This window comes from Pteropus vampyrus, unplaced genomic scaffold, assembly GCF_000151845.1.
Source record: "Pteropus vampyrus isolate Shadow unplaced genomic scaffold, Pvam_2.0 Scaffold593, whole genome shotgun sequence".
Classification (NCBI taxonomy): Eukaryota; Metazoa; Chordata; class Mammalia; order Chiroptera; family Pteropodidae; genus Pteropus; species Pteropus vampyrus.
Window position 1 is genome coordinate 141,295 of NW_011889374.1, and position 7,300 is coordinate 148,594.

Consider the following 7,300-nt stretch of genomic DNA (forward strand, 5'->3'; position numbering starts at 1 on the left):
GATGCTGCCACTTCAGCCGGAAGAGGGAGAAAGATGCTGGTCCGTGGCTCCCTGATTCCTCCAGCCCGACCTGGAGTCCTCAGAACCCCACCTCAGCGTGTGGGCTACCCTCAGGGTTGGGTCTCCCTTTGAACCTCAGAGCTCATCTTTCAGGTATGGGGCTGAGGGGTCCTCGGGGACCAAGGAAGGACAGCTTGGCAGCTCTACGTCCAGAACCACATTGTCAGGGAGAGGTGGGAAGAGGTGGGGTCAGCAACCCCACCTGTAGAATGACCCCTCCCCCTTCCAGAGGCAGCTCTTCCTCTGGAGGTGGTGCTCAGACAGTCAGCCCCCATCCCCCCGTTCCTCGAAAACCTGAGGGCTCTCTCTCCTCTTTATAGAAGTTCGTCAAGGATCAGTCTTTATCGATTGTCCATCTTCCCAGCCTCCTCCAATCTCGCCTCCGTTCTCAAACTATGCCTGTCAAGATCACCAAAGACTCATACGACCAAAACTCACAGGCAGCTCCTGTCCTCAGTTTACGTGATGCCACCTCTCAGCAGCATCGGAAGTGCTCGGCCACTGTTTCCTTCCTGAAGCATGACCGTCTGTCTCCCACGTCACCCGGAGCTGCCATCTTGGTCAAGTCGGGGACACCGTAACCCACGTGATCTACATGAAGGTGCATCTTCCTCTCCCGGTTCCTTCCCATAACTTTCCATGCTGCAGATCAGGATGCCACCTCCATACCTCCAGCATCAACTGGTCCCCGCGAAGCCCTGGGACTCCTTTACAGGGACTGTTTCCTAGGTTCTAGACACGGGTGCAAATGCGGCTCTTCTGAAGAGGCTGCATCCGTTCTCACTGCACCTACAAATTAACCGTGCCCTTCTTACTGCACCTCAATAGAACCGAGTCTTGGCCAGAGGGAGCATATCAGCACAAACCCTGTCCCCACGACCACCCCACGATGTCCTGCAAACCCACGCTCCCCCCAATCTGAAATACGTCAATATCTCCTCACTGTCAGAGCATCTTTCCGAGATGACTTCCACCCAGACACACTCATCCTGTGATGTCCACATAAGAAAATACGTTCCTGTGGTGGCTGAGTCCCATCCGACTGCTATTGCAGAATGCCGCCACAGACTGGGTGACGGAAATGGCAGACATTCATCCATCACAGTCCTGGAGGCTGGAAGTCCAAGACCAACGCACCAGCGGACTCCGCGTCTGTGAGAGCCCACTGCCTGCTTCTTAGATACTGTCTTCTCTCACGTGTTCTCACGTAGTAGTGGACGCGCCCTAACCCCATTCATGAGGACTCCACCCTCATGAACTCATCACCTCCCAAAAGCCCCACCTCCGAAGACCAAAACATTGAGGGTTAGGTTTCAGCATATGCTTTTGGGGGGAGACACGGTCTATGACAGGTGGGGTTATTCAGGTCACACCCTTGCTCTGTCTACGTTGGGGTCATGGAATGCTGCAGGAGCTCCTGCAGCATTCCATGGGTCTTCAGCTTTTACTCTTCCAGTCAAGAGAGCATATTACGAGGCAAGGAGGTGGGCGAAATATTACAGTGACATAACCTGGATTCGTTCTCATTTCCAACGAGTGAAAAATTTTGTAAGTTCGGTACTTTATGATGGGTTATAACTGCTACTCGCTGGCGTGTGTGTTGACATCCAGTGTGAAGTATTCCTTTTCCAAAAGCAGATACCAACCTCTTTATGATACAACCTGAGGCTGATCCCTGCTGACTTCTCCAGCCTCCTATATTTTTACTTCATTATTTTTTAGATTTCGCTTTTACGGAGAAGTAAATCAGCCCCTGCTGACACTCACAGCCAAGCCCTGGTGTTCTCCTACTGAACATAAACAATATCACAGGAACGTCACACCAGACAAGGCCACTGTGACCATGGCAGAATGAGACCACTCCAGTCATGTCTCAGCACAGACACAAACAGGAACACTGTCTAAGCCACAAAGTGACCAGATGCACCTTTGCCCAGAGCAACGCCAATGACCGATGATTACTGAGCAACTCCAGTTTCAGCCTCTGCTGCGGAATGAAGGTTGGGCCCCACCCCACATTCCTACGTTGAAGCCCTACCCCCGATGTGATGATATTTGTTGGTGGGGCCTTTGGAGATGATTAGGTCATGAGGTGGAGCCTTCATGAATGGGATGAGTGCCCTTACAAAAGAGACCCCAGAGAGAGGGCCACCACCCCTTCCGCCACGTGTAGGCACAGCGAGAAGATCCTGCCTGTAGACCCGGCAGTGGGCCCTTCTCAGACACCTTGATCCTGGACTTCTCAGCTTTGGAACTCTGAGTGACACGTTTCTGCTGTCTACAAGCCACCCAGTCTCTAGCACTTCATTACACCAACAAGAATAGACTAAGACAGACGCCCCTGGGAACTCAGAGATGTCTCTTGGTGAGACTGGCACATATTCGTCTAACTGAAACCCCAGTGAAGACATGGAGCATTTCTGTCACCCACATCACTCCCAGTATCTCTCTCAGCATGCCATGTGTGAGTGAGAACCTCTGCCCCACGGACCGAGGGGCAGCCTGAAGAAGAGAGCCCCCAACTTCTCAGCTGCATCCGCCTGGAGTTTAGCTTCTTCAGTGCAGAGCTGGCAGGGATGAGAAATGCCGGTAGCCTGCCCATCACGGGAAGATGCCATAGCCCTCGACATGGGACTTGGAGGGGGGAGCCTTGGGTTCTTGGCACCACCCACCTGGAATGGAGTTTCCATCATGCTGACCTGGAATAAGGATGGGCGGGTGCGGATGGCACTTCCAATGACACAGGCTCTCATCATTCCTCCTGAGTTTTAACATCTATCTCATCATTTGATGCTTGGCCCTTAGGGCAATTTCCAGAGAACTTAAATGGTTGGTTTTAAAAAAGCAGTTTTCATCAGTGATGCTTGTTTGACTGCAGAGTGAGTCCATGGAGTGAACATCTCACATTACTGTCTCAGAAGTGGAACCAGAAGCCTCCTTCTTTTTCATTTTTTTTTGAGGGAAAATTTAAAAACTGGATATTTATTTGAAACAATATAGTACAGTAGACATTTTGAACATTTTCAATGTTTCCGATGGAGATTATTTTTTATTATTATAAATTATTTAGTTTTTTTAGTTTTTAATTATCTTTTTTTTTTAATTAAACAAAATTTTAATGATTCTTAAAGCCACAACTGGAAATGATCGAAATACGTATCAACTGGTGAATGCATAACCAAAAAGTGGCATATATCCATACAATGGAATCATATTGAGAACAAAATTATTTTTAATTTGTACGATCAAATGAATTAATTTAAAAATTACTGACATGTGCTCCACTATGGACGAACCTCAAAAACCTCACGGTTAGTGAAAAATAACAGACACAAGAGACCTTATATTGTATGATTTCATGTATGTATATGAAATATTCACAAAAACAAATCATTAGAAATTGAAAACTGACCAATGATTTTTTTGAAGCTCCGAAGAGAGGGGGCATTTACTGCAAATGGGCTCAAGTGTCCTTTCTAGGCTAATCTAAATGTGTGACGGTGGTTGCACAACTGTAAAAATGGACTGAAAAGTCACTTACGATGAATTAATTTTGTGTCATGTGAAGTTATACCTTGATAAAGAAGTTTTTAAAAGTCTGCAGGGGAATTCTATTTCTGAGCAGGAGAGATTAACAGGGTCCAGAATTATTATTCTCCTGTAAACAACTAAAACACTGAACAAAATACAGGAAACCTATATTTTTATACATGGAACACAGACAGGGAATAACCGTGATCCTTAAGGAAAGGAAAACCATGAGCTGAGACTTATAATCACTCAGGTTTTCTGCTAGGAGGTAGTTTGCAATGGCACATACACACAATAAAAGGACGGAAATTGCATCGCGTTGAAGCACCAGACATTGGACGTTGAGGAGACTGACATGGCTAAATTATGCACGTCAGAGTTTTAGACAGGAAAGAGCATCGCAGAGAAAGCTTGCAAAGTCTTCATCAAAGTTCCCTTGACTTGTGGGCAAAATACCAGTCGGCACATACACAGGGTGAAACCCCATGAGGCCACAAGAACAATTTCTAAGGAAAGAACAAAAAGAGCTATGAGATGGAAAATTTTCCAGTGCCTAGTGCCTCCAGCTAAAGTGAAGATACCTTTTCAAATAGATAGGACATTCAGTCAAATCTCCAAAAAGGCCATGGTATTCGAGTGAGAGAAAATTAGCCCTAGAATAAAGGCAACACCAAACCTATCTTAGGAGAGAGGTTAAAAATTAAAGAGCCTTAAAAACAATGGCCCAACACGTAAGTAACTTAACTGCCTTCAAGAAAAAGGACCAATGTTCTTTAGAGAAATACAACGAAACCAATTAGTCAGCCTCACAAAATCGACAATGTCCATCACTCAGTGAAAAATTACTAGACATGTAAAGAAATACTTGTGACGCCTAATAAGAGAAGAATAGTTTGATCGAATCGTGCGCAGACATGACAAAGGAGATGGACTTAGCAGACAAAGCTGTATAAAAGGTTCTTACGAATATGTTCCATATACTCAAGGTTGTAAAGGAAAGCATTACCGTAATAAGAGAAGAAATATAAGATTAAATAAGAAGGAACTGTAGCTTCTAGAGAAGAAAATACGTGAACTCAAATGCATATTTTACTGAATGAACTTAACAGCAGATTGAGCATTGTAGAATGATCGATAAACTTGAAGATGTAACAATGACTCCTATTCTAAATGAAGAATATAGAGGAAAAACAGCTAGAGAAAGATGCACAGATATTCAAGGCCCTATGAGATGATATCGGGAAATACAAGATGTACAAAGCTGGAGAGGCAGAGAAGGCAGAGGAAGAACTAAATATATATATAATTAAATAAATATTGGCTTCAATTTTCACAAATTTGATCTCAAGTATAAATCCACAAATTCGAGACATTCAAAAAACTCCCAGTCAGTGGGTAACTAACTCTCTCTCTCTCTCTCTCTCTGTCTCTCTCTCTGTCTCTGTCTCTCTCTCTCTCACACACACACACACACACACAGTCAACCTACACATCCCACACCAAGGCACATATTAATCACATCATTCAAACCCAGTGAGAAAAAGAAAAAAACTAAACCCAGCCAGAGAAAAGGACAAACGACAGAGAAAGATAAAAATTACAGCAGAATTCTCGTTAAAAACTACGAACGCCAAAAAACAAGTTGAAGAACTGAAAGGGAAACGACGTTTTCCCAGAATTCCTCATTAGATAAAAATATCTTTCCAAAGCTAATATACATGACACTTTTTCAGACAAACATCAGCCGGGAGAATTCATCACCAGATCTCTGCCCCACAACAAATATACAAAAAGATCTTCGGACAAAATGGAAATGACAGGGAGGGGGACATGGAAGAAGGAGGTTAAAAGCTGCAACCTTCCCGCTATCAGATACACAAGTTTGGGGATGTGCCACTCCACAGAGTGATGACCGTAGCCGACCCTGTTGTGCCACATGCAGGGAAGCTGTTAAGCAAGTAAGTCCTGAGTTCTCATCACAAAGAGAAATATTTCCCCTTTTTCTTTCCTTGCTTTTGATTGCGTCAGTGCGAGAAGTTAGGTGTTCGCTGAACTTCCTGCGGTAATCATTTCACAATATACGTAAATCAAACGTATACACTGACGTATGCCGAGAAATTGTCAATAAAACTAGGAATAAGTTAAACGATACTCCAGAGAAACTCGAATGTATACGAAGAAATTGAGAGCGATCGAACAGGTTAATATGTGGATAAATATGAGTTGCTTGTCCTAATTAAAAAAAAAACAAAAAACTTTAAAATCGACTTTAAAAAAAAATAACATTATGAGATTAATAACAATATATTATGGGGTTGAATTATGGGCTTATCAAAACCACACCAAGGTAAGCACACAGAAACAAAATATTACATGGAATATAACTCAAGTTAATAATTAAAAATGTTTCTCTCCTCGCTTGCCTTCCAGCCATCGAGGTACGACTGTCAGGGAGAGTCCTAGAGACCAGAGGTGACGGTCATCTCTGGATGGGGCACAGGGCCGAGTCATCGGGCACCTCCTCGCTCCACAGAGCTGTGTGGGGTGGGTCTGGGGATGCCGTGGTCGGATGGGTCCCCATCCTCCTGCTCGGACTCTGGAGCCCAGACCTCAGGCCGCCTCGAGCAAGGGGCTCAGTCACGCCTTTCGGCCTTGTCCACGTGGGAGTCTCTGAACCGATGGGAGAAACAAGGTCTGAAATGAGAGAGCAGCTCTGGGGAGGGTTTGCGCTGGAGAGGACGAGACGGGTACAGCCATCAAGGTAGCTCCAAACCCAGGACACGTTGAGAAACCTGCTCACCTGGTGTAGTAGATCCAGGTGAGGCCGTAGGTGAGGAGGAAGCCAGCACCCATGAGGGCCCCCCTCAGCAGGGTGAGGACCAGGGGCCAGGAGCCCTGCTGCTCCCCACAGCTCTGGGGGTAGGAATAAGAAACACCTGGAGGAGAGAGGAGGTGGAGGTGTGAGTTTCCTTAGGTCCACACCTTAGTCTTGCTCATGGCCCCCCCTCAGAACGCAGGTGTCCCGCTTGGACTCACCCCACACGACTAGCTTCAGGGAGACGTGGAGGGACACCTGCGGGTGCTGAGCTCGGCAGGTGAATTCTCCGCCATCTCCTGAGACCACGTGGCGCAGCTCCAGGACCCCAGGGTGCAAGGGATAGGATGGATTCAGCGTCAGGCTTCCCCGGGACCAGCTCAGCCTGGCAGGGGCCTCGCTGTCGGTTCCACATACCAGGCGTAGGGACTGGCCCACCTGGACTGTCAGGGAGGTGGCGTTGGCCAGGTCCTCTGGGACTACGGAAACAGAGAGCCAGAAGGGTAGGGCTGAGAGGCCCTTCTGTCCACGGTCCTCCCACAGACACAGGAAGGGAAAATAGTAAGGCTAGCATTGCAAGCGAAGGCCAGTCAGGGTGAAGATCTATAACGTGAGGAGGAGGGAGGAGAGGCAACCTGAGGGTCCCAGGACAAAGGAGAGGACGTTTGAGGAAGAATTGTTATATCCGGGCCTGGGGGAGACCACCCAGGAGGCGGACCTTGATATGCAACAGCACACACGGGTGTGATCACCGGAGGCTTGCACACGGGTGTGAGGCTCTCAGCCTCCTGCCGAAGGGTGAGGGAGCCACGGTGGTGCTCTCCGAATGCGAGGGAACAGGGTCGGCTCTGGGGTACGCAGAGGCCGTTCGGGGGCCTGAACTGCGGCCGGCTG

At 47.1% G+C, this 7,300-nt stretch overlaps 1 pseudogene; it reads right to left on the reverse strand.

Moving 5' to 3' along the window:
- Positions 1-6,387: 6,387 nt before the first annotated feature.
- The window catches only part of LOC111733627, a 5,157-nt pseudogene continuing 4,244 nt past the window's right edge, over positions 6,388-7,300 (reverse strand).